Here is a 7,699-nt window from a genome sequence, read left to right on the forward strand (position 1 = left end):
ATGCTAATTTATGTTATGGGTCCTCCCCACGCTGGTAGTTTTAGCTACTGCTAATCCCTTTCTTATTGTATTATGGTAAATGTTCAGGGTCCGCTTAAGAGTGAGAACATGTGGTACTCAGTTCTTTGTTAGTTTTGGTGATAGATCACTGAGTATTACAGACTCTAAATCTATCCAAGTTGCTGCGAAGTCCATAATTTTGTCCTTTTTTTTTTTTTTTTTTTGAGTTGGAGTCTCACTCTGTCGCCCAGACTGGAGTGCAGTGGCCGCTCCCGGCCACCGCAGCCTCGACCTGCTGGGCTCTGGTGATCCTTCCGCCTCAGCCTTCCGAGTAGCCGGAATTACAGGCGCGCACTACCACGCTCGGCTGATTTTTTGATTTATTGTAGAGATGAGGTCTTGCTGCCCAGGCGGGTCTCGAACCCGCGGACCCAGGCAATCCATTCACCTCAGCCTCCCAAAGCGCAGGATTACAGGCTGAGTCACCGAGCCCGGCAATTTTGTCATTTTTTATGGCTGCGTAATAGTGTTTAACTTTTTTAAGCAACCACCAAACAGGATGACTGAAATTCACAGAGCAGCAATGTACTGAGAGACAAGAACTCTGGAACTTTGGAAATCGGAAGAGTCCCATTGAGTCTTGAGCTGAGTACTAATCAGCACATGCGTTGATGAAAACTACCTAAAAATTAAAAGTAACAGTGCTTGGTGCTCACACAGATATGGAAACAATTCTTGCTCTTGTTCCCATCACCCAGAGTGGAAAATGTCATAATTCACTGTGCACCTAATGTACTAAGTGCACTAGTGTACTAAGAGGAGTTTCCCTCAGTTGTGGGGCAAAGTTAGACCCATATTAAGTTGATCGGCTTCCACCCAATACAGCTTAAAAGACCCCAGAATATTAGACTGCATGCCAAAACAAAGCTCACTAATATTTATAAGAACATAACATATCCAATATCCAAAAAGGTAAAATTCACAATATCTGGTCTCCCATTAAAAAAATTACACCTAGAAAACCTTCAGTTTGATCCATGTTAAAGAGAAAAAGTCATCAAAACTGTACCAGAAACACCCCTATCCACCTCTTTCCATGTCCACAAGTCCATAAACATCCATATATAAAATGTATATTTTTAAATATAAGTAAGCTTAATTTACTCTCAATTATATGAAATGATGTATGAATAAAAAAGGTATATGATATAAATAGGATGGTTATGACTTACCATAATAATGCTTTTTTGGTGTGAAACCAAAAAACTAAATATCAAAACAAAATTTGGGAATGAGCATGGTAAAATATTTTTTTAATATACAAGGATGCCAATTTCTTCTTGTACCTATAAACATGAGTAACATTGTTATAAGACAGACAGAATTATTTGACCTATAATAAACAGTGGAAATGGTAAATTAGATTAGGAAGAAACCTTGACCAGAGACATTAAAAACTTGTCTAGAAGTTAAGAAGGACTATGGCTTATTTGAGCAACAGGAAGTAAACAGATAGGAAATATGAATAATCCATAATGCAAACTATTCTCTGATGCTGAGTCTATTGTTTATCATTTGACATTGTATTTCATTACATTTATAATGTCTCATTTATTATTTCTTCAACTCACTTCACTTTTATATATACAGTACTTCTTAATTGAGGAGTTATCCTATCAAAATAATTGTTTCCATGTTAAAATGTGAAAAGACGCACTTAAAAATTCCAATCTACCACTTTGTACACCTCTGTTTTTGATCTCTGGTCTTAGCTCTAGCTAAGAACATCATAGAAGATAGAAGATGTGAGAATATTCTAGTGTATTACACCAAAATGATGGTGTAAGAGTGAATTATGTTAACATTTGGATTATTTTTTACACATGAAGAAATTGCAATATAGAATACTCTGATAAATCAACAAGATCTTTATGGTTATAACTGACAGTTCCAAAACAAAAGGACATAGCTTTTGAGTATGATTAGGATGACCATATAATTTATTGTCCAAGTTGAGACAGTTTTGAAGGTATTAACAATTGCGGATATATTTGGTATAAACCAGGACCACCTTGGGCAAATGGATGTAGAGTCACATTAGGTTTTATCAGAATAAAGTTTGTGTAATTGGAGGTGTTTTATTGATACAAAGAAAAGTGATTTAAACTTGGTTGAAAAATCATATGAACACCAATTAATTATTGGTATGTTAGTCTACTTCTGTAGTTTTCCTTTTCTTCTTTTTTCTTTTGCTATATCTTAGCATATTTACCTCATTTTTTTACTCCACAAATTTTTTACGCTCAAATGGTTTAAAAAATGAAGCTGTCACATTTTGAATTGTGGGTTCAATAAAATATTTTCAAACTATAGATTTAATATTATTTAGTTTATTGTTAGCTATTAGTTTTATTACTTAATATTTGTTATTAATTAGTATTATTTTTAAAATGCAAAAATATATAAAGTATTTTGAATATTTTCTTTATATCAATCTTGTTTTCTTTTGTCTATTATTTTTCATTGTGCCTAACAGTACACCTTCAAAATGTGTTCTATTAGCTTATTTAAAAATACCTGTTAAGTTACATCATATGCACTTTAATTTTTGTAATTCTCTTTTTAGATTCCACAAATAGTAGCAAATATAGCAATATAAAAATGTTTCTTGAGATAAGTAAACTTACAGGGCATCTACCAACTCTCCTATTACATAGATGAGTTCATTGAAGCTCAGAGAAGTTAATGTTACTCTAGGTTACAAAGTTATTAGGTGGAAGAGTCAGAACTAAGTCATCAGTTCAAGTTTCTTTTTTTAACTGTTTATTTTGAAATAATTATAGACTTAGAGTTGCAAATATAGTAGAAATTCTCCTATACTCTTCACTCAGCTTCCCCTAATGCTTACATAACTATGGCACAATTATCATAAGGTTCTTGCTTAATGCACTGTGTAAAGTATTAGTTCGGATTTGTGCCTTTAAGGTGAGTGCACAAAGCACAAAAAGATGCATTTTGTAACATTTAGAAAAATTCTAGAAAAGAGTAAGGATCCATTAGAAACCAAGAAACATAGTGCCAAATATTCTTTCTAATATTAACATATCTATTGGGGTGACATATTTACAACTGGAATGCTCATTTGGAGACTGAAATAATACTAAGAACACATTTATGTCTTGATATAAATCAGTGTGAACTTTCATAGTCTTCTATAAATAAATCTACCAATAGTGAATTTATAATTATCAAACACAAACATAAAAGCTGTTTGAATGTTTGAGAAGATAAAGTTCAATAAATAATTTTTCTAACAGTGTAATCTTAGAAAAGTATTTCTAATCGATATATCATTTATAGAATTTGTTATAAAAGACCTGGGAAAGGTAATGAACTCTTTTGGTATATGTTTGCTTCTATTTTCTTTTCCTTTTTTTTTTGAGTAGGAGTTGAACTCTGTTGCCCAGGCTGGAGTGCAGTGTCATGCTCACAGCCACCACAGCCTCAACCTTCTGGGCTCAGGTGATCCTTTCGCCTCAGTCTTCGAAGTAGCTGGAACCACACATGCGAACTACCACGCCTGGCTAAGTTTTTCATTTATTGTAGAGACAAGGTCTAGCCAAGTTGCCCTGGCTGGTCTCAAACTCCTAGACTCAGACAATACTCTTGTCTCTGCATCCCAAAATGCTGGCATTATAGGCATGAGTCACTACACCCGGCTGTTTGCTTCTATTTTTGGGGGGCTGCACTGAACAACAACATCAACAAGAAAATCAGAACACATAAATTGAATCTCATGCCTTGAGTCTTAAAAAACTAAAAGTTTGTGACGAGCACAGAAAAAACAAATTATTCAGCAATTTACAATCAATGTTTGGTTACAATATTTGGATTGTGGAAGTTATTAACCTTTTTCTAATACTTCAAATTTTCCAAATTCTTCATATCCTTACTATTTGATTTCCAACAACACCTTGTAGCAACAGGCTTCTTACTTTCTTTTTTTCTAAATTTGATACTTGTAACAAACTAGTAGTGCTCCACCTGATCTATCTCCTTGCCTACATTTCAACATATCCCAGTTCAATTTTCCATAATGGTGGGGGATGTCCTACCACAAAGTGTTAATTCCCCAGCATTTCCAACCTATGTAGGGACAGAGCTGATTCCAGTCAGAAGTCCTCAGGAGAAGATGCAGCACTGGCAGTTGGAAGACTGGCCAGCATGCATTGAATTAATGCCCTTGGGAATAAATCTCAACCAATAGTTGGAGTTTGTATTTATTTACTTCAGCTTTACCATTCTTTAAGTGGGATAGTTTTGGAGTTAATGTTTTAAACTGGTTCAAGGAAATCCCGGTGAGATTAAGGACAGTGATAACTTGCTTGGTAATTCAGTCTTTATTAGTTTCCTTTTCCTTCCTTATCTCACTTCCCCCTGTTCCTAATGTGCTTCCTGAAATCACTTCCAAAATAAACTGCTTGCCCTTGAATTGTTAACTCAGGGTCTGCTTCTGGTGGGACACAAGTTCAGAAAATATTTCCCCAAAGCACTGGTTGAAGAAACATTCAAGTAGTGGGAATATTTATGTACTTTATAGTAACATGATTAATTGTAGGAAAATCAGAAGCATGAAGACTAATAAGTGGGTTTAGGAATATCTGTAGATATCAACTATCTGTGCTTTCTCTTAAAAGCCAATATTATTACTGAAAATAGATTATCCCATGTCCACGTTATTTACTCAGCCTGAACCAGGAAAGAAAAGAACCCTCAATGAAAGCCAGTAAAGGCTGGGGATTTTGTTCTTCATATTAAGATCATTTTTATTATAGTTGCTTATGTTTATAACTAATTAGCAATGAAAATCACACAAGCTCTATTGTGTCTTAAGATGTTAGAAAATATTATTAAATTAGGGGAGCTCAATTGCGTTGCTAATTAAAAATAAAATTTTATTTCTTTTTAGATAATTAAAATATCAAATGCTTATAGATGTTTTTTGAAGAGTTTACAACTGTTTATTTGTAGCAAAAAAGGTATATCATACTGAACATTAATAAACTGGGAGCTGTTATACATTTTAATTTCTTCAGTTTTATTAGCTGGTACAAAGTGCAGAAAACAACAGGCAAAATGTTTATTTTATGTCTATTTAATCAAAATTGTAGAGGTAAATGCAAAAATAATGTAGACGTATAATTTAAAACACAACAAAATAAACTAAGAAATGGAGCTTAATTAGAATGTGCTTTCTAATAATCTTTATTGTCCAAATCAGTTCACAGTTGACTGATTTTTGGATGTCTAACCAGGTCTTGCGATAGTCTCTGTAATTTCTGGCATACAATAGGAAGTTACCACTCAACACGCCATCCACATTAAATATTATATATTCTGTTACTAGGCCCCATGGAGTGGGAGTTAGTATTTAAATATTAAGTCCAAAGAGGGATAGTGTGATTCTCCTCAATAAGCATGTATCTGTAAGACAATTTAACTTGGAAGCTCATTTTCAATTAACTTACACATGATAATGGCAAATATTTTCTAAGCTATTTTAGAAATATTTTATTTTTAGGAATCTGTTAAATTCAGAGTTTCCAATTCTAACCTCAGTCTGTCCCCAATTCAAAACTACATACTACTGAATACTTGGCTCAGAATTTAATGTAATGTCTATTGTCTTTTAATGTTTTAAAACAAACTAGTGTCAAATACTAGCCTTTTTCTAACTTTTCACTTAAAAATGTCCTTACATAGTTTTGTACACTTCACAGAACACTTTATACAATATCTGGCATCAGCCTTTTACTATCTTGACTACCATATACTTATTCCAAACATTCTTTCCTTATCACAGCTCCATCTATTACCAAAATCTATGAATGAATTCTCTTTATTTGGGTCATAGTTTCCCATTACATTATATATATATAAGATCAAAATTCTAGACTTTGGTTCATAGACCTTTACTAAAATGCACTAACTTACCTGCTTTCCTTTTCTTTCAGTTCTCAGAATATCTTCTTCCCTGATTAAGGCAAATGTGTTTTCCATAGTGCAAATGAACCTTCAGCCCCAAGCTAAACATTATTCTTTTCCTCATTCAGTAGATTGATATCTATTTTTCATTACTTGAAAAAGCACCAGAAATCCCAGTGCATCCTAGATGCTTCTTCCAATAAGGACACTATGAATAGGGTTAGTATTCTATTGCCTTTTTAATCTATCAGGAATTAAATTTTATTATAGTCTTCCTTAGTTATTGCTCTCAATATGCATATATTCTTCGTTAGAATATTGTGATTACAGTGAAGTCCCTTCTTATGCTAGCTTAGTATGAAAATCATCTTTCAGTTTGAAGTACTGTGGTGGAAAATGCAGGGACCCAACATCTTCATTCTAGAAATCTAGTGAATATGTGTCTTCCTTTTTATAGCTTAGAATACACTGACTTTCAAGACTTAGGGGAGTTGAAGTTGCAGTCCCTGTTTTGAGAGAGTGGAAGCCAGGAGCGCTAATGTAGAGTAATATTCAATAAGACAGATTTTAGGGTCAGGAAGACCTGAGTTTAAATTATTACCACAGTGTCTACAATTGTGTAACTTTCTAATATCTTTAAACCCAAGCCGCCTCATAAAATAGGTCTAGTGATACACTGCATGTGATGAACATGGCATGTAAAGTGGATAGCTTGTCACATGGTGGGCACTTAATAAATGGCAACATGTTAAAGGATTTGTCCCAGATACACTTGTGGAACAGCCTGCAAGGACCGGAAACCAAGAAAGACTTCCAAGCCCGCGCGTTTCTACGACCCCTGCTTCCTAGCAAACTGAGTTAATTAAACGACTAGCTTGATGGATGACCTTGAGCAAAATACTTCACTGAGTCAGTTTGCTCATCCGTAAAACGAGGGATTTGACTTAGATCTCTGTGGTCCTTTCAGAGTCTATTCCGGTTCCGTTAGGTGTTTTTGTCTAGCATTGTAGGGTTGGCGTTCATGAACGGTCCGTGACATGTCCAAGATCAGTGTAATCATAAGCCGTGCACATCGCAATGACTTTTATTCCAACACGCGTGTTTCGTTCGATTATCTAGTTTTGCGTACACGCTCAGCTGTTGCCTGTTCTCAGCCTACCGGCGCCGTGCGAGAGGAAGGCACACACCTAGCTTTATTTATTTATATCCTGGCTTGTTCCCGAAAGGGCTTAAGGCGGCGAGTGACACTGTAAGTACCCTCTCGGAAGCACACAGCGCGATTAAGAAACCCTCTTTTGATGAAACCGCCCGGTAGACCATGGCCGAGGAGGGAGATGCTAATTCATGTGTTTTGCCTAACTCCTAACAACGAGAAGTAGTGCGCCTAGCTAGAAGTCCTGGAAACACGCAGTTCTGGCTCTTCCTCTGGCTCTGACGCTGTCCCACCCGTTGTCAACGGTCACTCCAATGCCCTTCTTCGCCCAGCCAAAATTGTCGCCGCCGCTCCAGTCCCAGCTGGACCAAGCTCCCACCCCGCCCCTTCGCTCCCCCCCCCCCCCGCATCGCCCAAGTTCCCCGATTGGGAAGGGGCCCGAAGAACCTTGCTCAATTTCCGTGTTATTGGCTGGCACGGCTGTCAGTAATCTCGCCTTCCCGCCTTCCCGCCTAGCGTGTTTCGTGGACCCCTTGGTTTCTGCGACAAGCCGCTTACGTT

Source organism: Carlito syrichta, unplaced genomic scaffold (assembly GCF_000164805.1).
Source record: "Carlito syrichta isolate Samal-C Ts95f unplaced genomic scaffold, Tarsius_syrichta-2.0.1 Scaffold305121, whole genome shotgun sequence".
In the NCBI taxonomy this organism is placed as follows: Eukaryota; Metazoa; Chordata; class Mammalia; order Primates; family Tarsiidae; genus Carlito; species Carlito syrichta.